Source organism: Schistocerca piceifrons, unplaced genomic scaffold, assembly GCF_021461385.2.
Source record: "Schistocerca piceifrons isolate TAMUIC-IGC-003096 unplaced genomic scaffold, iqSchPice1.1 HiC_scaffold_670, whole genome shotgun sequence".
Taxonomy (NCBI): domain Eukaryota; kingdom Metazoa; phylum Arthropoda; class Insecta; order Orthoptera; family Acrididae; genus Schistocerca; species Schistocerca piceifrons.
Window position 1 is genome coordinate 76,931 of NW_025728916.1, and position 21,253 is coordinate 98,183.

At 54.4% G+C, this 21,253-nt stretch overlaps 35 non-coding genes across 35 annotated transcripts; all 35 read left to right on the forward strand.

Annotated features, from left to right (window-relative positions):
- The first annotated feature begins 276 nt into the window (after nucleotides 1-276).
- Trnae-cuc lies at nucleotides 277-348 on the forward strand. Its single transcript has one exon. It is a non-coding gene; the product is annotated as a tRNA-Glu (tRNA).
- A 386-nt stretch (nucleotides 349-734) lies between these two features.
- On the forward strand, nucleotides 735-806 carry Trnah-gug. Its single transcript has one exon. It is a non-coding gene; the product is annotated as a tRNA-His (tRNA).
- A 747-nt stretch (nucleotides 807-1,553) lies between these two features.
- Nucleotides 1,554-1,635, forward strand: Trnal-uag. The gene has a single exon. It is a non-coding gene; the product is annotated as a tRNA-Leu (tRNA).
- Nucleotides 1,636-2,080: 445 nt separating this feature from the next.
- Trnae-cuc lies at nucleotides 2,081-2,152 on the forward strand. Its single transcript has one exon. It is a non-coding gene; the product is annotated as a tRNA-Glu (tRNA).
- Nucleotides 2,153-2,538: 386 nt separating this feature from the next.
- Trnah-gug lies at nucleotides 2,539-2,610 on the forward strand. Its single transcript has one exon. It is a non-coding gene; the product is annotated as a tRNA-His (tRNA).
- Nucleotides 2,611-3,357: 747 nt separating this feature from the next.
- Trnal-uag lies at nucleotides 3,358-3,439 on the forward strand. Its single transcript has one exon. It is a non-coding gene; the product is annotated as a tRNA-Leu (tRNA).
- A 445-nt stretch (nucleotides 3,440-3,884) lies between these two features.
- Nucleotides 3,885-3,956, forward strand: Trnae-cuc. The gene has a single exon. It is a non-coding gene; the product is annotated as a tRNA-Glu (tRNA).
- Nucleotides 3,957-4,342: 386 nt separating this feature from the next.
- Trnah-gug lies at nucleotides 4,343-4,414 on the forward strand. The gene has a single exon. It is a non-coding gene; the product is annotated as a tRNA-His (tRNA).
- A 747-nt stretch (nucleotides 4,415-5,161) lies between these two features.
- Trnal-uag lies at nucleotides 5,162-5,243 on the forward strand. The gene has a single exon. It is a non-coding gene; the product is annotated as a tRNA-Leu (tRNA).
- A 445-nt stretch (nucleotides 5,244-5,688) lies between these two features.
- Nucleotides 5,689-5,760, forward strand: Trnae-cuc. Its single transcript has one exon. It is a non-coding gene; the product is annotated as a tRNA-Glu (tRNA).
- Nucleotides 5,761-6,146: 386 nt separating this feature from the next.
- Trnah-gug lies at nucleotides 6,147-6,218 on the forward strand. The gene has a single exon. It is a non-coding gene; the product is annotated as a tRNA-His (tRNA).
- A 727-nt stretch (nucleotides 6,219-6,945) lies between these two features.
- On the forward strand, nucleotides 6,946-7,027 carry Trnal-uag. The gene has a single exon. It is a non-coding gene; the product is annotated as a tRNA-Leu (tRNA).
- Nucleotides 7,028-7,472: 445 nt separating this feature from the next.
- Nucleotides 7,473-7,544, forward strand: Trnae-cuc. The gene has a single exon. It is a non-coding gene; the product is annotated as a tRNA-Glu (tRNA).
- A 386-nt stretch (nucleotides 7,545-7,930) lies between these two features.
- Nucleotides 7,931-8,002, forward strand: Trnah-gug. Its single transcript has one exon. It is a non-coding gene; the product is annotated as a tRNA-His (tRNA).
- Nucleotides 8,003-8,749: 747 nt separating this feature from the next.
- Nucleotides 8,750-8,831, forward strand: Trnal-uag. Its single transcript has one exon. It is a non-coding gene; the product is annotated as a tRNA-Leu (tRNA).
- Nucleotides 8,832-9,276: 445 nt separating this feature from the next.
- Nucleotides 9,277-9,348, forward strand: Trnae-cuc. The gene has a single exon. It is a non-coding gene; the product is annotated as a tRNA-Glu (tRNA).
- Nucleotides 9,349-9,734: 386 nt separating this feature from the next.
- Nucleotides 9,735-9,806, forward strand: Trnah-gug. Its single transcript has one exon. It is a non-coding gene; the product is annotated as a tRNA-His (tRNA).
- A 747-nt stretch (nucleotides 9,807-10,553) lies between these two features.
- On the forward strand, nucleotides 10,554-10,635 carry Trnal-uag. Its single transcript has one exon. It is a non-coding gene; the product is annotated as a tRNA-Leu (tRNA).
- A 445-nt stretch (nucleotides 10,636-11,080) lies between these two features.
- Trnae-cuc lies at nucleotides 11,081-11,152 on the forward strand. The gene has a single exon. It is a non-coding gene; the product is annotated as a tRNA-Glu (tRNA).
- Nucleotides 11,153-11,538: 386 nt separating this feature from the next.
- Nucleotides 11,539-11,610, forward strand: Trnah-gug. Its single transcript has one exon. It is a non-coding gene; the product is annotated as a tRNA-His (tRNA).
- Nucleotides 11,611-12,357: 747 nt separating this feature from the next.
- On the forward strand, nucleotides 12,358-12,439 carry Trnal-uag. Its single transcript has one exon. It is a non-coding gene; the product is annotated as a tRNA-Leu (tRNA).
- A 445-nt stretch (nucleotides 12,440-12,884) lies between these two features.
- Trnae-cuc lies at nucleotides 12,885-12,956 on the forward strand. Its single transcript has one exon. It is a non-coding gene; the product is annotated as a tRNA-Glu (tRNA).
- Nucleotides 12,957-13,342: 386 nt separating this feature from the next.
- Trnah-gug lies at nucleotides 13,343-13,414 on the forward strand. The gene has a single exon. It is a non-coding gene; the product is annotated as a tRNA-His (tRNA).
- Nucleotides 13,415-14,161: 747 nt separating this feature from the next.
- On the forward strand, nucleotides 14,162-14,243 carry Trnal-uag. The gene has a single exon. It is a non-coding gene; the product is annotated as a tRNA-Leu (tRNA).
- A 445-nt stretch (nucleotides 14,244-14,688) lies between these two features.
- On the forward strand, nucleotides 14,689-14,760 carry Trnae-cuc. The gene has a single exon. It is a non-coding gene; the product is annotated as a tRNA-Glu (tRNA).
- A 386-nt stretch (nucleotides 14,761-15,146) lies between these two features.
- Nucleotides 15,147-15,218, forward strand: Trnah-gug. Its single transcript has one exon. It is a non-coding gene; the product is annotated as a tRNA-His (tRNA).
- A 747-nt stretch (nucleotides 15,219-15,965) lies between these two features.
- On the forward strand, nucleotides 15,966-16,047 carry Trnal-uag. The gene has a single exon. It is a non-coding gene; the product is annotated as a tRNA-Leu (tRNA).
- Nucleotides 16,048-16,492: 445 nt separating this feature from the next.
- Trnae-cuc lies at nucleotides 16,493-16,564 on the forward strand. The gene has a single exon. It is a non-coding gene; the product is annotated as a tRNA-Glu (tRNA).
- A 386-nt stretch (nucleotides 16,565-16,950) lies between these two features.
- On the forward strand, nucleotides 16,951-17,022 carry Trnah-gug. Its single transcript has one exon. It is a non-coding gene; the product is annotated as a tRNA-His (tRNA).
- A 747-nt stretch (nucleotides 17,023-17,769) lies between these two features.
- Trnal-uag lies at nucleotides 17,770-17,851 on the forward strand. The gene has a single exon. It is a non-coding gene; the product is annotated as a tRNA-Leu (tRNA).
- Nucleotides 17,852-18,296: 445 nt separating this feature from the next.
- On the forward strand, nucleotides 18,297-18,368 carry Trnae-cuc. Its single transcript has one exon. It is a non-coding gene; the product is annotated as a tRNA-Glu (tRNA).
- Nucleotides 18,369-18,754: 386 nt separating this feature from the next.
- Trnah-gug lies at nucleotides 18,755-18,826 on the forward strand. The gene has a single exon. It is a non-coding gene; the product is annotated as a tRNA-His (tRNA).
- Nucleotides 18,827-19,573: 747 nt separating this feature from the next.
- Trnal-uag lies at nucleotides 19,574-19,655 on the forward strand. The gene has a single exon. It is a non-coding gene; the product is annotated as a tRNA-Leu (tRNA).
- A 445-nt stretch (nucleotides 19,656-20,100) lies between these two features.
- On the forward strand, nucleotides 20,101-20,172 carry Trnae-cuc. Its single transcript has one exon. It is a non-coding gene; the product is annotated as a tRNA-Glu (tRNA).
- Nucleotides 20,173-20,558: 386 nt separating this feature from the next.
- Nucleotides 20,559-20,630, forward strand: Trnah-gug. The gene has a single exon. It is a non-coding gene; the product is annotated as a tRNA-His (tRNA).
- The last annotated feature ends 623 nt before the right edge of the window (nucleotides 20,631-21,253 follow it).

The window sequence follows — 21,253 nt, forward strand, 5'->3', positions numbered from 1 at the left end:
AATGTTTCCTGTGTCGAAGGCAGATGCACTCATTGCCCGCAAAGGAAACAGCACAACAAGGCGTGAGCGTCTGCTTGGTGAATTGTCGTAGAACAGTGCGTGGTGCAACGACAGGATTTGTAGGCACCTTTTGCTCTCATCATTGCTGGCGTTCGTCTCCACGAAATGCGTCCGGAGCACGCCGTTCTATAACGCGAGAGAGTGGATTTTTTACAGTTGTCGTCAGTTAACCGTGGGCGGCTGCTGCGTTCGCTGGAAAGAGCACTGCCGTCGTTGTCCGGTGTGGTCTAGTGGCTAGGATACCTGGCTCTCACCCAGGAGGCCCGGGTTCGATTCCCGGTACCGGAATTGCGCGTTTTTGTTGCTCCTCCTATGCGACTTGTCTCGACTTTGCTCGACTGACGCTACGCTGACGCGTGCAGAAAGCTACGTTAAGTATGACTCGCGGCAACACCTGACGGCGAGAGAGATGCGGCGTCTATCCACTTGTTATCGAGCCACATACCGGTACCTGTAGTCAAGAGGCTTGGAGGACTGCAAGACATTGCCACGGAGGTGAATGCAGCTAACCACTGTAGTTAGAGTCCTGACAGCGCAGGCACGTTCATTTGCTCGTATACATGTGATGGAGACCGTGTCTGACACTGCTGTGGCGTACACCTTGGCCTAGGCTTTGCTGGGTATCGCCACTTGCATTGCAGCCAGCTGCCTTCGCGGGCGCCTCCGTGGCCATGGCCGTGATCGTCTAGTGGTTAGGACATTGCGTTGTGGCCGCAATAACCCAGGTTCGAATCCTGGTCACGGCAATTTTGAAAGTTTTGCCTTGCTGCCGTTGCAATGGCGAGTACTCGAAATGACAGTACTCTCTTGATTTTTTCACTCGTGTTCCGCAGGCCGCAGTTAGCACTACCACTTCATCCCCAACACGTAATGTCGCCTCCCAGAGCGCAGACGTCCGCTGCTCTCTGTAGTCGAAAAGGGCAGTCGTTTGAAGTGCGATGGATGAGCAGCCAGTCCCAGCAGAACAGGAAGCTGTGGCGTGCACTGTTTCTACAAATGCTAGGAACACTGGCGCACCAAGCAGCGCATGTAGCGTGGCCGAGCGCTTTAAGGCGCTGGTTTAAGGCACCAGTCTCTCTGTAGGCGCGGTTTCGAATCCCGTAGCTGCCGGGGGTTTTGATGTGATCGCGTTAACCTGCCGCTTTTCCTTCAAGTGTAACCTCCTTGAGCTCACATATGTTTGATACATGGAGCATTCTAGCTCCGCCTGACAGTTACAGCTACGATACTTTAGTGGTTAAGGAAAGCGCAGGTTCGAAACCTGGTCACGGCACGAAAACGTCTCTTGACGCTGTCTCCTTAACTGCGACAGCTACAGACAAGTGGCGTCGCTACCGTACGGCGGGCACGGCTTTTTCTTGCTGTGGATGGCCTAAAGAGACGCTTCCAGTGGGAGAGCAGTGGAAATACATGGCACGGCGATTGCCAAGATACTTCCATTTCGAAGTGATCTTTGTAGTACAAACGAAACGTTTTGCCGCTGCTGATCCAACGGTAACGTGGCCGAGCGGTCTAAGGCGCTGGTTTTAGGCACCAGTCTCTCCGGAGGCGTGGGTTCGAATCCCACCGTTGCCACTTTTTACGTCTCATTTTTGTGCCGTTGCGGTGTGTCCTCGTGGGGTAGGACGCAGCTCTTGTGACGCGCGTGTTGTGTAGGTAGCGTGGCCGAGCGGTCTAAGGCGCTGGTTTCAGGCACCATTCTCTTCGGAGGCGTGGGTTCCAATCCCACAGCTGCCGAACGTGTAATGTTTCCTGTGTCGAAGGCAGATGCACTCATTGCCCGCAAAGGAAACAGCACAACAAGGCGTGAGCGTCTGCTTGGTGAATTGTCGTAGAACAGTGCGTGGTGCAACGACAGGATTTGTAGGCACCTTTTGCTCTCATCATTGCTGGCGTTCGTCTCCACGAAATGCGTCCGGAGCACGCCGTTCTATAACGCGAGAGAGTGGATTTTTTACAGTTGTCGTCAGTTAACCGTGGGCGGCTGCTGCGTTCGCTGGAAAGAGCACTGCCGTCGTTGTCCGGTGTGGTCTAGTGGCTAGGATACCTGGCTCTCACCCAGGAGGCCCGGGTTCGATTCCCGGTACCGGAATTGCGCGTTTTTGTTGCTCCTCCTATGCGACTTGTCTCGACTTTGCTTGACTGACGCTACGCTGACGCGTGCAGAAAGCTACGTTAAGTATGACTCGCGGCAACACCTGACGGCGAGAGAGATGCGGCGTCTATCCACTTGTTATCGAGCCACATACCGGTACCTGTAGTCAAGAGGCTTGGAGGACTGCAAGACATTGCCACGGAGGTGAATGCAGCTAACCACTGTAGTTAGAGTCCTGACAGCGCAGGCACGTTCATTTGCTCGTATACATGTGATGGAGACCGTGTCTGACACTGCTGTGGCGTACACCTTGGCCTAGGCTTTGCTGGGTATCGCCACTTGCATTGCAGCCAGCTGCCTTCGCGGGCGCCTCCGTGGCCATGGCCGTGATCGTCTAGTGGTTAGGACATTGCGTTGTGGCCGCAATAACCCAGGTTCGAATCCTGGTCACGGCAATTTTGAAAGTTTTGCCTTGCTGCCGTTGCAATGGCGAGTACTCGAAATGACAGTACTCTCTTGATTTTTTCACTCGTGTTCCGCAGGCCGCAGTTAGCACTACCACTTCATCCCCAACACGTAATGTCGCCTCCCAGAGCGCAGACGTCCGCTGCTCTCTGTAGTCGAAAAGGGCAGTCGTTTGAAGTGCGATGGATGAGCAGCCAGTCCCAGCAGAACAGGAAGCTGTGGCGTGCACTGTTTCTACAAATGCTAGGAACACTGGCGCACCAAGCAGCGCATGTAGCGTGGCCGAGCGCTTTAAGGCGCTGGTTTAAGGCACCAGTCTCTCTGTAGGCGCGGTTTCGAATCCCGTAGCTGCCGGGGGTTTTGATGTGATCGCGTTAACCTGCCGCTTTTCCTTCAAGTGTAACCTCCTTGAGCTCACATATGTTTGATACATGGAGCATTCTAGCTCCGCCTGACAGTTACAGCTACGATACTTTAGTGGTTAAGGAAAGCGCAGGTTCGAAACCTGGTCACGGCACGAAAACGTCTCTTGACGCTGTCTCCTTAACTGCGACAGCTACAGACAAGTGGCGTCGCTACCGTACGGCGGGCACGGCTTTTTCTTGCTGTGGATGGCCTAAAGAGACGCTTCCAGTGGGAGAGCAGTGGAAATACATGGCACGGCGATTGCCAAGATACTTCCATTTCGAAGTGATCTTTGTAGTACAAACGAAACGTTTTGCCGCTGCTGATCCAACGGTAACGTGGCCGAGCGGTCTAAGGCGCTGGTTTTAGGCACCAGTCTCTCCGGAGGCGTGGGTTCGAATCCCACCGTTGCCACTTTTTACGTCTCATTTTTGTGCCGTTGCGGTGTGTCCTCGTGGGGTAGGACGCAGCTCTTGTGACGCGCGTGTTGTGTAGGTAGCGTGGCCGAGCGGTCTAAGGCGCTGGTTTCAGGCACCATTCTCTTCGGAGGCGTGGGTTCCAATCCCACAGCTGCCGAACGTGTAATGTTTCCTGTGTCGAAGGCAGATGCACTCATTGCCCGCAAAGGAAACAGCACAACAAGGCGTGAGCGTCTGCTTGGTGAATTGTCGTAGAACAGTGCGTGGTGCAACGACAGGATTTGTAGGCACCTTTTGCTCTCATCATTGCTGGCGTTCGTCTCCACGAAATGCGTCCGGAGCACGCCGTTCTATAACGCGAGAGAGTGGATTTTTTACAGTTGTCGTCAGTTAACCGTGGGCGGCTGCTGCGTTCGCTGGAAAGAGCGCTGCCGTCGTTGTCCGGTGTGGTCTAGTGGCTAGGATACCTGGCTCTCACCCAGGAGGCCCGGGTTCGATTCCCGGTACCGGAATTGCGCGTTTTTGTTGCTCCTCCTATGCGACTTGTCTCGACTTTGCTCGACTGACGCTACGCTGACGCGTGCAGAAAGCTACGTTAAGTATGACTCGCGGCAACACCTGACGGCGAGAGAGATGCGGCGTCTATCCACTTGTTATCGAGCCACATACCGGTACCTGTAGTCAAGAGGCTTGGAGGACTGCAAGACATTGCCACGGAGGTGAATGCAGCTAACCACTGTAGTTAGAGTCCTGACAGCGCAGGCACGTTCATTTGCTCGTATACATGTGATGGAGACCGTGTCTGACACTGCTGTGGCGTACACCTTGGCCTAGGCTTTGCTGGGTATCGCCACTTGCATTGCAGCCAGCTGCCTTCGCGGGCGCCTCCGTGGCCATGGCCGTGATCGTCTAGTGGTTAGGACATTGCGTTGTGGCCGCAATAACCCAGGTTCGAATCCTGGTCACGGCAATTTTGAAAGTTTTGCCTTGCTGCCGTTGCAATGGCGAGTACTCGAAATGACAGTACTCTCTTGATTTTTTCACTCGTGTTCCGCAGGCCGCAGTTAGCACTACCACTTCATCCCCAACACGTAATGTCGCCTCCCAGAGCGCAGACGTCCGCTGCTCTCTGTAGTCGAAAAGGGCAGTCGTTTGAAGTGCGATGGATGAGCAGCCAGTCGCAGCAGAACAGGAAGCTGTGGCGTGCACTGTTTCTACAAATGCTAGGAACACTGGCGCACCAAGCAGCGCATGTAGCGTGGCCGAGCGCTTTAAGGCGCTGGTTTAAGGCACCAGTCTCTCTGTAGGCGCGGTTTCGAATCCCGTAGCTGCCGGGGGTTTTGATGTGATCGCGTTAACCTGCCGCTTTTCCTTCAAGTGTAACCTCCTTGAGCTCACATATGTTTGATACATGGAGCATTCTAGCTCCGCCTGACAGTTACAGCTACGATACTTTAGTGGTTAAGGAAAGCGCAGGTTCGAAACCTGGTCACGGCACGAAAACGTCTCTTGACGCTGTCTCCTTAACTGCGACAGCTACAGACAAGTGGCGTCGCTACCGTACGGCGGGCACGGCTTTTTCTTGCTGTGGATGGCCTAAAGAGACGCTTCCAGTGGGAGAGCAGTGGAAATACATGGCACGGCGATTGCCAAGATACTTCCATTTCGAAGTGATCTTTGTAGTACAAACGAAACGTTTTGCCGCTGCTGATCCAACGGTAACGTGGCCGAGCGGTCTAAGGCGCTGGTTTTAGGCACCAGTCTCTCCGGAGGCGTGGGTTCGAATCCCACCGTTGCCACTTTTTACGTCTCATTTTTGTGCCGTTGCGGTGTGTCCTCGTGGGGTAGGACGCAGCTCTTGTGACGCGCGTGTTGTGTAGGTAGCGTGGCCGAGCGGTCTAAGGCGCTGGTTTCAGGCACCATTCTCTTCGGAGGCGTGGGTTCCAATCCCACAGCTGCCGAACGTGTAATGTTTCCTGTGTCGAAGGCAGATGCACTCATTGCCCGCAAAGGAAACAGCACAACAAGGCGTGAGCGTCTGCTTGGTGAATTGTCGTAGAACAGTGCGTGGTGCAACGACAGGATTTGTAGGCACCTTTTGCTCTCATCATTGCTGGCGTTCGTCTCCACGAAATGCGTCCGGAGCACGCCGTTCTATAACGCGAGAGAGTGGATTTTTTACAGTTGTCGTCAGTTAACCGTGGGCGGCTGCTGCGTTCGCTGGAAAGAGCACTGCCGTCGTTGTCCGGTGTGGTCTAGTGGCTAGGATACCTGGCTCTCACCCAGGAGGCCCGGGTTCGATTCCCGGTACCGGAATTGCGCGTTTTTGTTGCTCCTCCTATGCGACTTGTCTCGACTTTGCTCGACTGACGCTACGCTGACGCGTGCAGAAAGCTACGTTAAGTATGACTCGCGGCAACACCTGACGGCGAGAGAGATGCGGCGTCTATCCACTTGTTATCGAGCCACATACCGGTACCTGTAGTCAAGAGGCTTGGAGGACTGCAAGACATTGCCACGGAGGTGAATGCAGCTAACCACTGTAGTTAGAGTCCTGACAGCGCAGGCACGTTCATTTGCTCGTATACATGTGATGGAGACCGTGTCTGACACTGCTGTGGCGTACACCTTGGCCTAGGCTTTGCTGGGTATCGCCACTTGCATTGCAGCCAGCTGCCTTCGCGGGCGCCTCCGTGGCCATGGCCGTGATCGTCTAGTGGTTAGGACATTGCGTTGTGGCCGCAATAACCCAGGTTCGAATCCTGGTCACGGCAATTTTGAAAGTTTTGCCTTGCTGCCGTTGCAATGGCGAGTACTCGAAATGACAGTACTCTCTTGATTTTTTCACTCGTGTTCCGCAGGCCGCAGTTAGCACTACCACTTCATCCCCAACACGTAATGTCGCCTCCCAGAGCGCAGACGTCCGCTGCTCTCTGTAGTCGAAAAGGGCAGTCGTTTGAAGTGCGATGGATGAGCAGCCAGTCCCAGCAGAACAGGAAGCTGTGGCGTGCACTGTTTCTACAAATGCTAGGAACACTGGCGCACCAAGCAGCGCATGTAGCGTGGCCGAGCGCTTTAAGGCGCTGGTTTAAGGCACCAGTCTCTCTGTAGGCGCGGTTTCGAATCCCGTAGCTGCCGGGGGTTTTGATGTGATCGCGTTAACCTGCCGCTTTTCCTTCAAGTGTAACCTCCTTGAGCTCACATATGTTTGATACATGGAGCATTCTAGCTCCGCCTGACAGTTACAGCTACGATACTTTAGTGGTTAAGGAAAGCGCAGGTTCGAAACCTGGTCACGGCACGAAAACGTCTCTTGACGCTGTCTCCTTAACTGCGTCGCTACCGTACGGCGGGCACGGCTTTTTCTTGCTGTGGATGGCCTAAAGAGACGCTTCCAGTGGGAGAGCAGTGGAAATACATGGCACGGCGATTGCCAAGATACTTCCATTTCGAAGTGATCTTTGTAGTACAAACGAAACGTTTTGCCGCTGCTGATCCAACGGTAACGTGGCCGAGCGGTCTAAGGCGCTGGTTTTAGGCACCAGTCTCTCCGGAGGCGTGGGTTCGAATCCCACCGTTGCCACTTTTTACGTCTCATTTTTGTGCCGTTGCGGTGTGTCCTCGTGGGGTAGGACGCAGCTCTTGTGACGCGCGTGTTGTGTAGGTAGCGTGGCCGAGCGGTCTAAGGCGCTGGTTTCAGGCACCATTCTCTTCGGAGGCGTGGGTTCCAATCCCACAGCTGCCGAACGTGTAATGTTTCCTGTGTCGAAGGCAGATGCACTCATTGCCCGCAAAGGAAACAGCACAACAAGGCGTGAGCGTCTGCTTGGTGAATTGTCGTAGAACAGTGCGTGGTGCAACGACAGGATTTGTAGGCACCTTTTGCTCTCATCATTGCTGGCGTTCGTCTCCACGAAATGCGTCCGGAGCACGCCGTTCTATAACGCGAGAGAGTGGATTTTTTACAGTTGTCGTCAGTTAACCGTGGGCGGCTGCTGCGTTCGCTGGAAAGAGCACTGCCGTCGTTGTCCGGTGTGGTCTAGTGGCTAGGATACCTGGCTCTCACCCAGGAGGCCCGGGTTCGATTCCCGGTACCGGAATTGCGCGTTTTTGTTGCTCCTCCTATGCGACTTGTCTCGACTTTGCTCGACTGACGCTACGCTGACGCGTGCAGAAAGCTACGTTAAGTATGACTCGCGGCAACACCTGACGGCGAGAGAGATGCGGCGTCTATCCACTTGTTATCGAGCCACATACCGGTACCTGTAGTCAAGAGGCTTGGAGGACTGCAAGACATTGCCACGGAGGTGAATGCAGCTAACCACTGTAGTTAGAGTCCTGACAGCGCAGGCACGTTCATTTGCTCGTATACATGTGATGGAGACCGTGTCTGACACTGCTGTGGCGTACACCTTGGCCTAGGCTTTGCTGGGTATCGCCACTTGCATTGCAGCCAGCTGCCTTCGCGGGCGCCTCCGTGGCCATGGCCGTGATCGTCTAGTGGTTAGGACATTGCGTTGTGGCCGCAATAACCCAGGTTCGAATCCTGGTCACGGCAATTTTGAAAGTTTTGCCTTGCTGCCGTTGCAATGGCGAGTACTCGAAATGACAGTACTCTCTTGATTTTTTCACTCGTGTTCCGCAGGCCGCAGTTAGCACTACCACTTCATCCCCAACACGTAATGTCGCCTCCCAGAGCGCAGACGTCCGCTGCTCTCTGTAGTCGAAAAGGGCAGTCGTTTGAAGTGCGATGGATGAGCAGCCAGTCCCAGCAGAACAGGAAGCTGTGGCGTGCACTGTTTCTACAAATGCTAGGAACACTGGCGCACCAAGCAGCGCATGTAGCGTGGCCGAGCGCTTTAAGGCGCTGGTTTAAGGCACCAGTCTCTCTGTAGGCGCGGTTTCGAATCCCGTAGCTGCCGGGGGTTTTGATGTGATCGCGTTAACCTGCCGCTTTTCCTTCAAGTGTAACCTCCTTGAGCTCACATATGTTTGATACATGGAGCATTCTAGCTCCGCCTGACAGTTACAGCTACGATACTTTAGTGGTTAAGGAAAGCGCAGGTTCGAAACCTGGTCACGGCACGAAAACGTCTCTTGACGCTGTCTCCTTAACTGCGACAGCTACAGACAAGTGGCGTCGCTACCGTACGGCGGGCACGGCTTTTTCTTGCTGTGGATGGCCTAAAGAGACGCTTCCAGTGGGAGAGCAGTGGAAATACATGGCACGGCGATTGCCAAGATACTTCCATTTCGAAGTGATCTTTGTAGTACAAACGAAACGTTTTGCCGCTGCTGATCCAACGGTAACGTGGCCGAGCGGTCTAAGGCGCTGGTTTTAGGCACCAGTCTCTCCGGAGGCGTGGGTTCGAATCCCACCGTTGCCACTTTTTACGTCTCATTTTTGTGCCGTTGCGGTGTGTCCTCGTGGGGTATGACGCAGCTCTTGTGACGCGCGTGTTGTGTAGGTAGCGTGGCCGAGCGGTCTAAGGCGCTGGTTTCAGGCACCATTCTCTTCGGAGGCGTGGGTTCCAATCCCACAGCTGCCGAACGTGTAATGTTTCCTGTGTCGAAGGCAGATGCACTCATTGCCCGCAAAGGAAACAGCACAACAAGGCGTGAGCGTCTGCTTGGTGAATTGTCGTAGAACAGTGCGTGGTGCAACGACAGGATTTGTAGGCACCTTTTGCTCTCATCATTGCTGGCGTTCGTCTCCACGAAATGCGTCCGGAGCACGCCGTTCTATAACGCGAGAGAGTGGATTTTTTACAGTTGTCGTCAGTTAACCGTGGGCGGCTGCTGCGTTCGCTGGAAAGAGCGCTGCCGTCGTTGTCCGGTGTGGTCTAGTGGCTAGGATACCTGGCTCTCACCCAGGAGGCCCGGGTTCGATTCCCGGTACCGGAATTGCGCGTTTTTGTTGCTCCTCCTATGCGACTTGTCTCGACTTTGCTCGACTGACGCTACGCTGACGCGTGCAGAAAGCTACGTTAAGTATGACTCGCGGCAACACCTGACGGCGAGAGAGATGCGGCGTCTATCCACTTGTTATCGAGCCACATACCGGTACCTGTAGTCAAGAGGCTTGGAGGACTGCAAGACATTGCCACGGAGGTGAATGCAGCTAACCACTGTAGTTAGAGTCCTGACAGCGCAGGCACGTTCATTTGCTCGTATACATGTGATGGAGACCGTGTCTGACACTGCTGTGGCGTACACCTTGGCCTAGGCTTTGCTGGGTATCGCCACTTGCATTGCAGCCAGCTGCCTTCGCGGGCGCCTCCGTGGCCATGGCCGTGATCGTCTAGTGGTTAGGACATTGCGTTGTGGCCGCAATAACCCACGTTCGAATCCTGGTCACGGCAATTTTGAAAGTTTTGCCTTGCTGCCGTTGCAATGGCGAGTACTCGAAATGACAGTACTCTCTTGATTTTTTCACTCGTGTTCCGCAGGCCGCAGTTAGCACTACCACTTCATCCCCAACACGTAATGTCGCCTCCCAGAGCGCAGACGTCCGCTGCTCTCTGTAGTCGAAAAGGGCAGTCGTTTGAAGTGCGATGGATGAGCAGCCAGTCCCAGCAGAACAGGAAGCTGTGGCGTGCACTGTTTCTACAAATGCTAGGAACACTGGCGCACCAAGCAGCGCATGTAGCGTGGCCGAGCGCTTTAAGGCGCTGGTTTAAGGCACCAGTCTCTCTGTAGGCGCGGTTTCGAATCCCGTAGCTGCCGGGGGTTTTGATGTGATCGCGTTAACCTGCCGCTTTTCCTTCAAGTGTAACCTCCTTGAGCTCACATATGTTTGATACATGGAGCATTCTAGCTCCGCCTGACAGTTACAGCTACGATACTTTAGTGGTTAAGGAAAGCGCAGGTTCGAAACCTGGTCACGGCACGAAAACGTCTCTTGACGCTGTCTCCTTAACTGCGACAGCTACAGACAAGTGGCGTCGCTACCGTACGGCGGGCACGGCTTTTTCTTGCTGTGGATGGCCTAAAGAGACGCTTCCAGTGGGAGAGCAGTGGAAATACATGGCACGGCGATTGCCAAGATACTTCCATTTCGAAGTGATCTTTGTAGTACAAACGAAACGTTTTGCCGCTGCTGATCCAACGGTAACGTGGCCGAGCGGTCTAAGGCGCTGGTTTTAGGCACCAGTCTCTCCGGAGGCGTGGGTTCGAATCCCACCGTTGCCACTTTTTACGTCTCATTTTTGTGCCGTTGCGGTGTGTCCTCGTGGGGTAGGACGCAGCTCTTGTGACGCGCGTGTTGTGTAGGTAGCGTGGCCGAGCGGTCTAAGGCGCTGGTTTCAGGCACCATTCTCTTCGGAGGCGTGGGTTCCAATCCCACAGCTGCCGAACGTGTAATGTTTCCTGTGTCGAAGGCAGATGCACTCATTGCCCGCAAAGGAAACAGCACAACAAGGCGTGAGCGTCTGCTTGGTGAATTGTCGTAGAACAGTGCGTGGTGCAACGACAGGATTTGTAGGCACCTTTTGCTCTCATCATTGCTGGCGTTCGTCTCCACGAAATGCGTCCGGAGCACGCCGTTCTATAACGCGAGAGAGTGGATTTTTTACAGTTGTCGTCAGTTAACCGTGGGCGGCGGCTGCGTTCGCTGGAAAGAGCACTGCCGTCGTTGTCCGGTGTGGTCTAGTGGCTAGGATACCTGGCTCTCACCCAGGAGGCCCGGGTTCGATTCCCGGTACCGGAATTGCGCGTTTTTGTTGCTCCTCCTATGCGACTTGTCTCGACTTTGCTCGACTGACGCTACGCTGACGCGTGCAGAAAGCTACGTTAAGTATGACTCGCGGCAACACCTGACGGCGAGAGAGATGCGGCGTCTATCCACTTGTTATCGAGCCACATACCGGTACCTGTAGTCAAGAGGCTTGGAGGACTGCAAGACATTGCCACGGAGGTGAATGCAGCTAACCACTGTAGTTAGAGTCCTGACAGCGCAGGCACGTTCATTTGCTCGTATACATGTGATGGAGACCGTGTCTGACACTGCTGTGGCGTACACCTTGGCCTAGGCTTTGCTGGGTATCGCCACTTGCATTGCAGCCAGCTGCCTTCGCGGGCGCCTCCGTGGCCATGGCCGTGATCGTCTAGTGGTTAGGACATTGCGTTGTGGCCGCAATAACCCACGTTCGAATCCTGGTCACGGCAATTTTGAAAGTTTTGCCTTGCTGCCGTTGCAATGGCGAGTACTCGAAATGACAGTACTCTCTTGATTTTTTCACTCGTGTTCCGCAGGCCGCAGTTAGCACTACCACTTCATCCCCAACACGTAATGTCGCCTCCCAGAGCGCAGACGTCCGCTGCTCTCTGTAGTCGAAAAGGGCAGTCGTTTGAAGTGCGATGGATGAGCAGCCAGTCCCAGCAGAACAGGAAGCTGTGGCGTGCACTGTTTCTACAAATGCTAGGAACACTGGCGCACCAAGCAGCGCATGTAGCGTGGCCGAGCGCTTTAAGGCGCTGGTTTAAGGCACCAGTCTCTCTGTAGGCGCGGTTTCGAATCCCGTAGCTGCCGGGGGTTTTGATGTGATCGCGTTAACCTGCCGCTTTTCCTTCAAGTGTAACCTCCTTGAGCTCACATATGTTTGATACATGGAGCATTCTAGCTCCGCCTGACAGTTACAGCTACGATACTTTAGTGGTTAAGGAAAGCGCAGGTTCGAAACCTGGTCACGGCACGAAAACGTCTCTTGACGCTGTCTCCTTAACTGCGACAGCTACAGACAAGTGGCGTCGCTACCGTACGGCGGGCACGGCTTTTTCTTGCTGTGGATGGCCTAAAGAGACGCTTCCAGTGGGAGAGCAGTGGAAATACATGGCACGGCGATTGCCAAGATACTTCCATTTCGAAGTGATCTTTGTAGTACAAACGAAACGTTTTGCCGCTGCTGATCCAACGGTAACGTGGCCGAGCGGTCTAAGGCGCTGGTTTTAGGCACCAGTCTCTCCGGAGGCGTGGGTTCGAATCCCACCGTTGCCACTTTTTACGTCTCATTTTTGTGCCGTTGCGGTGTGTCCTCGTGGGGTAGGACGCAGCTCTTGTGACGCGCGTGTTGTGTAGGTAGCGTGGCCGAGCGGTCTAAGGCGGTGGTTTCAGGCACCATTCTCTTCGGAGGCGTGGGTTCCAATCCCACAGCTGCCGAACGTGTAATGTTTCCTGTGTCGAAGGCAGATGCACTCATTGCCCGCAAAGGAAACAGCACAACAAGGCGTGAGCGTCTGCTTGGTGAATTGTCGTAGAACAGTGCGTGGTGCAACGACAGGATTTGTAGGCACCTTTTGCTCTCATCATTGCTGGCGTTCGTCTCCACGAAATGCGTCCGGAGCACGCCGTTCTATAACGCGAGAGAGTGGATTTTTTACAGTTGTCGTCAGTTAACCGTGGGCGGCTGCTGCGTTCGCTGGAAAGAGCGCTGCCGTCGTTGTCCGGTGTGGTCTAGTGGCTAGGATACCTGGCTCTCACCCAGGAGGCCCGGGTTCGATTCCCGGTACCGGAATTGCGCGTTTTTGTTGCTCCTCCTATGCGACTTGTCTCGACTTTGCTCGACTGACGCTACGCTGACGCGTGCAGAAAGCTACGTTAAGTATGACTCGCGGCAACACCTGACGGCGAGAGAGATGCGGCGTCTATCCACTTGTTATCGAGCCACATACCGGTACCTGTAGTCAAGAGGCTTGGAGGACTGCAAGACATTGCCACGGAGGTGAATGCAGCTAACCACTGTAGTTAGAGTCCTGACAGCGCAGGCACGTTCATTTGCTCGTATACATGTGATGGAGACCGTGTCTGACACTGCTGTGGCGTACACCTTGGCCTAGGCTTTGCTGGGTATCGCCACTTGCATTGCAGCCAGCTGCCTTCGCGGGCGCCTCCGTGGCCATGGCCGTGATCGTCTAGTGGTTAGGACATTGCGTTGTGGCCGCAATAACCCACGTTCGAATCCTGGTCACGGCAATTTTGAAAGTTTTGCCTTGCTGCCGTTGCAATGGCGAGTACTCGAAATGACAGTACTCTCTTGATTTTTTCACTCGTGTTCCGCAGGCCGCAGTTAGCACTACCACTTCATCCCCAACACGTAATGTCGCCTCCCAGAGCGCAGACGTCCGCTGCTCTCTGTAGTCGAAAAGGGCAGTCGTTTGAAGTGCGATGGATGAGCAGCCAGTCCCAGCAGAACAGGAAGCTGTGGCGTGCACTGTTTCTACAAATGCTAGGAACACTGGCGCACCAAGCAGCGCATGTAGCGTGGCCGAGCGCTTTAAGGCGCTGGTTTAAGGCACCAGTCTCTCTGTAGGCGCGGTTTCGAATCCCGTAGCTGCCGGGGGTTTTGATGTGATCGCGTTAACCTGCCGCTTTTCCTTCAAGTGTAACCTCCTTGAGCTCACATATGTTTGATACATGGAGCATTCTAGCTCCGCCTGACAGTTACAGCTACGATACTTTAGTGGTTAAGGAAAGCGCAGGTTCGAAACCTGGTCACGGCACGAAAACGTCTCTTGACGCTGTCTCCTTAACTGCGACAGCTACAGACAAGTGGCGTCGCTACCGTACGGCGGGCACGGCTTTTTCTTGCTGTGGATGGCCTAAAGAGACGCTTCCAGTGGGAGAGCAGTGGAAATACATGGCACGGCGATTGCCAAGATACTTCCATTTCGAAGTGATCTTTGTAGTACAAACGAAACGTTTTGCCGCTGCTGATCCAACGGTAACGTGGCCGAGCGGTCTAAGGCGCTGGTTTTAGGCACCAGTCTCTCCGGAGGCGTGGGTTCGAATCCCACCGTTGCCACTTTTTACGTCTCATTTTTGTGCCGTTGCGGTGTGTCCTCGTGGGGTAGGACGCAGCTCTTGTGACGCGCGTGTTGTGTAGGTAGCGTGGCCGAGCGGTCTAAGGCGCTGGTTTCAGGCACCATTCTCTTCGGAGGCGTGGGTTCCAATCCCACAGCTGCCGAACGTGTAATGTTTCCTGTGTCGAAGGCAGATGCACTCATTGCCCGCAAAGGAAACAGCACAACAAGGCGTGAGCGTCTGCTTGGTGAATTGTCGTAGAACAGTGCGTGGTGCAACGACAGGATTTGTAGGCACCTTTTGCTCTCATCATTGCTGGCGTTCGTCTCCACGAAATGCGTCCGGAGCACGCCGTTCTATAACGCGAGAGAGTGGATTTTTTACAGTTGTCGTCAGTTAACCGTGGGCGGCTGCTGCGTTCGCTGGAAAGAGCACTGCCGTCGTTGTCCGGTGTGGTCTAGTGGCTAGGATACCTGGCTCTCACCCAGGAGGCCCGGGTTCGATTCCCGGTACCGGAATTGCGCGTTTTTGTTGCTCCTCCTATGCGACTTGTCTCGACTTTGCTTGACTGACGCTACGCTGACGCGTGCAGAAAGCTACGTTAAGTATGACTCGCGGCAACACCTGACGGCGAGAGAGATGCGGCGTCTATCCACTTGTTATCGAGCCACATACCGGTACCTGTAGTCAAGAGGCTTGGAGGACTGCAAGACATTGCCACGGAGGTGAATGCAGCTAACCACTGTAGTTAGAGTCCTGACAGCGCAGGCACGTTCATTTGCTCGTATACATGTGATGGAGACCGTGTCTGACACTGCTGTGGCGTACACCTTGGCCTAGGCTTTGCTGGGTATCGCCACTTGCATTGCAGCCAGCTGCCTTCGCGGGCGCCTCCGTGGCCATGGCCGTGATCGTCTAGTGGTTAGGACATTGCGTTGTGGCCGCAATAACCCAGGTTCGAATCCTGGTCACGGCAATTTTGAAAGTTTTGCCTTGCTGCCGTTGCAATGGCGAGTACTCGAAATGACAGTACTCTCTTGATTTTTTCACTCGTGTTCCGCAGGCCGCAGTTAGCACTACCACTTCATCCCCAACACGTAATGTCGCCTCCCAGAGCGCAGACGTCCGCTGCTCTCTGTAGTCGAAAAGGGCAGTCGTTTGAAGTGCGATGGATGAGCAGCCAGTCCCAGCAGAACAGGAAGCTGTGGCGTGCACTGTTTCTACAAATGCTAGGAACACTGGCGCACCAAGCAGCGCATGTAGCGTGGCCGAGCGCTTTAAGGCGCTGGTTTAAGGCACCAGTCTCTCTGTAGGCGCGGTTTCGAATCCCGTAGCTGCCGGGGGTTTTGATGTGATCGCGTTAACCTGCCGCTTTTCCTTCAAGTGTAACCTCCTTGAGCTCACATATGTTTGATACATGGAGCATTCTAGCTCCGCCTGACAGTTACAGCTACGATACTTTAGTGGTTAAGGAAAGCGCAGGTTCGAAACCTGGTCACGGCACGAAAACGTCTCTTGACGCTGTCTCCTTAACTGCGACAGCTACAGACAAGTGGCGTCGCTACCGTACGGCGGGCACGGCTTTTTCTTGCTGTGGATGGCCTAAAGAGACGCTTCCAGTGGGAGAGCAGTGGAAATACATGGCACGGCGATTGCCAAGATACTTCCATTTCGAAGTGATCTTTGTAGTACAAACGAAACGTTTTGCCGCTGCTGATCCAACGGTAACGTGGCCGAGCGGTCTAAGGCGCTGGTTTTAGGCACCAGTCTCTCCGGAGGCGTGGGTTCGAATCCCACCGTTGCCACTTTTTACGTCTCATTTTTGTGCCGTTGCGGTGTGTCCTCGTGGGGTAGGACGCAGCTCTTGTGACGCGCGTGTTGTGTAGGTAGCGTGGCCGAGCGGTCTAAGGCGCTGGTTTCAGGCACCATTCTCTTCGGAGGCGTGGGTTCCAATCCCACAGCTGCCGAACGTGTAATGTTTCCTGTGTCGAAGGCAGATGCACTCATTGCCCGCAAAGGAAACAGCACAACAAGGCGTGAGCGTCTGCTTGGTGAATTGTCGTAGAACAGTGCGTGGTGCAACGACAGGATTTGTAGGCACCTTTTGCTCTCATCATTGCTGGCGTTCGTCTCCACGAAATGCGTCCGGAGCACGCCGTTCTATAACGCGAGAGAGTGGATTTTTTACAGTTGTCGTCAGTTAACCGTGGGCGGCTGCTGCGTTCGCTGGAAAGAGCACTGCCGTCGTTGTCCGGTGTGGTCTAGTGGCTAGGATACCTGGCTCTCACCCAGGAGGCCCGGGTTCGATTCCCGGTACCGGAATTGCGCGTTTTTGTTGCTCCTCCTATGCGACTTGTCTCGACTTTGCTCGACTGACGCTACGCTGACGCGTGCAGAAAGCTACGTTAAGTATGACTCGCGGCAACACCTGACGGCGAGAGAGATGCGGCGTCTATCCACTTGTTATCGAGCCACATACCGGTACCTGTAGTCAAGAGGCTTGGAGGACTGCAAGACATTGCCACGGAGGTGAATGCAGCTAACCACTGTAGTTAGAGTCCTGACAGCGCAGGCACGTTCATTTGCTCGTATACATGTGATGGAGACCGTGTCTGACACTGCTGTGGCGTACACCTTGGCCTAGGCTTTGCTGGGTATCGCCACTTGCATTGCAGCCAGCTGCCTTCGCGGGCGCCTCCGTGGCCATGGCCGTGATCGTCTAGTGGTTAGGACATTGCGTTGTGGCCGCAATAACCCAGGTTCGAATCCTGGTCACGGCAATTTTGAAAGTTTTGCCTTGCTGCCGTTGCAATGGCGAGTACTCGAAATGACAGTACTCTCTTGATTTTTTCACTCGTGTTCCGCAGGCCGCAGTTAGCACTACCACTTCATCCCCAACACGTAATGTCGCCTCCCAGAGCGCAGACGTCCGCTGCTCTCTGTAGTCGAAAAGGGCAGTCGTTTGAAGTGCGATGGATGAGCAGCCAGTCCCAGCAGAACAGGAAGCTGTGGCGTGCACTGTTTCTACAAATGCTAGGAACACTGGCGCACCAAGCAGCGCATGTAGCGTGGCCGAGCGCTTTAAGGCGCTGGTTTAAGGCACCAGTCTCTCTGTAGGCGCGGTTTCGAATCCCGTAGCTGCCGGGGGTTTTGATGTGATCGCGTTAACCTGCCGCTTTTCCTTCAAGTGTAACCTCCTTGAGCTCACATATGTTTGATACATGGAGCATTCTAGCTCCGCCTGACAGTTACAGCTACGATACTTTAGTGGTTAAGGAAAGCGCAGGTTCGAAACCTGGTCACGGCACGAAAACGTCTCTTGACGCTGTCTCCTTAACTGCGACAGCTACAGACAAGTGGCGTCGCTACCGTACGGCGGGCACGGCTTTTTCTTGCTGTGGATGGCCTAAAGAGACGCTTCCAGTGGGAGAGCAGTGGAAATACATGGCACGGCGATTGCCAAGATACTTCCATTTCGAAGTGATCTTTGTAGTACAAACGAAACGTTTTGCCGCTGCTGATCCAACGGTAACGTGGCCGAGCGGTCTAAGGCGCTGGTTTTAGGCACCAGTCTCTCCGGAGGCGTGGGTTCGAATCCCACCGTTGCCACTTTTTACGTCTCATTTTTGTGCCGTTGCGGTGTGTCCTCGTGGGGTAGGACGCAGCTCTTGTGACGCGCGTGTTGTGTAGGTAGCGTGGCCGAGCGGTCTAAGGCGCTGGTTTCAGGCACCATTCTCTTCGGAGGCGTGGGTTCCAATCCCACAGCTGCCGAACGTGTAATGTTTCCTGTGTCGAAGGCAGATGCACTCATTGCCCGCAAAGGAAACAGCACAACAAGGCGTGAGCGTCTGCTTGGTGAATTGTCGTAGAACAGTGCGTGGTGCAACGACAGGATTTGTAGGCACCTTTTGCTCTCATCATTGCTGGCGTTCGTCTCCACGAAATGCGTCCGGAGCACGCCGTTCTATAACGCGAGAGAGTGGATTTTTTACAGTTGTCGTCAGTTAACCGTGGGCGGCTGCTGCGTTCGCTGGAAAGAGCACTGCCGTCGTTGTCCGGTGTGGTCTAGTGGCTAGGATACCTGGCTCTCACCCAGGAGGCCCGGGTTCGATTCCCGGTACCGGAATTGCGCGTTTTTGTTGCTCCTCCTATGCGACTTGTCTCGACTTTGCTCGACTGACGCTACGCTGACGCGTGCAGAAAGCTACGTTAAGTATGACTCGCGGCAACACCTGACGGCGAGAGAGATGCGGCGTCTATCCACTTGTTATCGAGCCACATACCGGTACCTGTAGTCAAGAGGCTTGGAGGACTGCAAGACATTGCCACGGAGGTGAATGCAGCTAACCACTGTAGTTAGAGTCCTGACAGCGCAGGCACGTTCATTTGCTCGTATACATGTGATGGAGACCGTGTCTGACACTGCTGTGGCGTACACCTTGGCCTAGGCTTTGCTGGGTATCGCCACTTGCATTGCAGCCAGCTGCCTTCGCGGGCGCCTCCGTGGCCATGGCCGTGATCGTCTAGTGGTTAGGACATTGCGTTGTGGCCGCAATAACCCACGTTCGAATCCTGGTCACGGCAATTTTGAAAGTTTTGCCTTGCTGCCGTTGCAATGGCGAGTACTCGAAATGACAGTACTCTCTTGATTTTTTCACTCGTGTTCCGCAGGCCGCAGTTAGCACTACCACTTCATCCCCAACACGTAATGTCGCCTCCCAGAGCGCAGACGTCCGCTGCTCTCTGTAGTCGAAAAGGGCAGTCGTTTGAAGTGCGATGGATGAGCAGCCAGTCCCAGCAGAACAGGAAGCTGTGGCGTGCACTGTTTCTACAAATGCTAGGAACACTGGCGCACCAAGCAGCGCATGTAGCGTGGCCGAGCGCTTTAAGGCGCTGGTTTAAGGCACCAGTCTCTCTGTAGGCGCGGTTTCGAATCCCGTAGCTGCCGGGGGTTTTGATGTGATCGCGTTAACCTGCCGCTTTTCCTTCAAGTGTAACCTCCTTGAGCTCACATATGTTTGATACATGGAGCATTCTAGCTCCGCCTGACAGTTACAGCTACGATACTTTAGTGGTTAAGGAAAGCGCAGGTTCGAAACCTGGTCACGGCACGAAAACGTCTCTTGACGCTGTCTCCTTAACTGCGACAGCTACAGACAAGTGGCGTCGCTACCGTACGGCGGGCACGGCTTTTTCTTGCTGTGGATGGCCTAAAGAGACGCTTCCAGTGGGAGAGCAGTGGAAATACATGGCACGGCGATTGCCAAGATACTTCCATTTCGAAGTGATCTTTGTAGTACAAACGAAACGTTTTGCCGCTGCTGATCCAACGGTAACGTGGCCGAGCGGTCTAAGGCGCTGGTTTTAGGCACCAGTCTCTCCGGAGGCGTGGGTTCGAATCCCACCGTTGCCACTTTTTACGTCTCATTTTTGTGCCGTTGCGGTGTGTCCTCGTGGGGTAGGACGCAGCTCTTGTGACGCGCGTGTTGTGTAGGTAGCGTGGCCGAGCGGTCTAAGGCGCTGGTTTCAGGCACCATTCTCTTCGGAGGCGTGGGTTCCAATCCCACAGCTGCCGAACGTGTAATGTTTCCTGTGTCGAAGGCAGATGCACTCATTGCCCGCAAAGGAAACAGCACAACAAGGCGTGAGCGTCTGCTTGGTGAATTGTCGTAGAACAGTGCGTGGTGCAACGACAGGATTTGTAGGCACCTTTTGCTCTCATCATTGCTGGCGTTCGTCTCCACGAAATGCGTCCGGAGCACGCCGTTCTATAACGCGAGAGAGTGGATTTTTTACAGTTGTCGTCAGTTAACCGTGGGCGGCTGCTGCGTTCGCTGGAAAGAGCACTGCCGTCGTTGTCCGGTGTGGTCTAGTGGCTAGGATACCTGGCTCTCACCCAGGAGGCCCGGGTTCGATTCCCGGTACCGGAATTGCGCGTTTTTGTTGCTCCTCCTATGCGACTTGTCTCGACTTTGCTCGACTGACGCTACGCTGACGCGTGCAGAAAGCTACGTTAAGTATGACTCGCGGCAACACCTGACGGCGAGAGAGATGCGGCGTCTATCCACTTGTTATCGAGCCACATACCGGTACCTGTAGTCAAGAGGCTTGGAGGACTGCAAGACATTGCCACGGAGGTGAATGCAGCTAACCACTGTAGTTAGAGTCCTGACAGCGCAGGCACGTTCATTTGCTCGTATACATGTGATGGAGACCGTGTCTGACACTGCTGTGGCGTACACCTTGGCCTAGGCTTTGCTGGGTATCGCCACTTGCATTGCAGCCAGCTGCCTTCGCGGGCGCCTCCGTGGCCATGGCCGTGATCGTCTAGTGGTTAGGACATTGCGTTGTGGCCGCAATAACCCACGTTCGAATCCTGGTCACGGCAATTTTGAAAGTTTTGCCTTGCTGCCGTTGCAATGGCGAGTACTCGAAATGACAGTACTCTCTTGATTTTTTCACTCGTGTTCCGCAGGCCGCAGTTAGCACTACCACTTCATCCCCAACACGTAATGTCGCCTCCCAGAGCGCAGACGTCCGCTGCTCTCTGTAGTCGAAAAGGGCAGTCGTTTGAAGTGCGATGGATGAGCAGCCAGTCCCAGCAGAACAGGAAGCTGTGGCGTGCACTGTTTCTACAAATGCTAGGAACACTGGCGCACCAAGCAGCGCATGTAGCGTGGCCGAGCGCTTTAAGGCGCTGGTTTAAGGCACCAGTCTCTCTGTAGGCGCGGTTTCGAATCCCGTAGCTGCCGGGGGTTTTGATGTGATCGCGTTAACCTGCCGCTTTTCCTTCAAGTGTAACCTCCTTGAGCTCACATATGTTTGATACATGGAGCATTCTAGCTCCGCCTGACAGTTACAGCTACGATACTTTAGTGGTTAAGGAAAGCGCAGGTTCGAAACCTGGTCACGGCACGAAAACGTCTCTTGACGCTGTCTCCTTAACTGCGACAGCTACAGACAAGTGGCGTCGCTACCGTACGGCGGGCACGGCTTTTTCTTGCTGTGGAT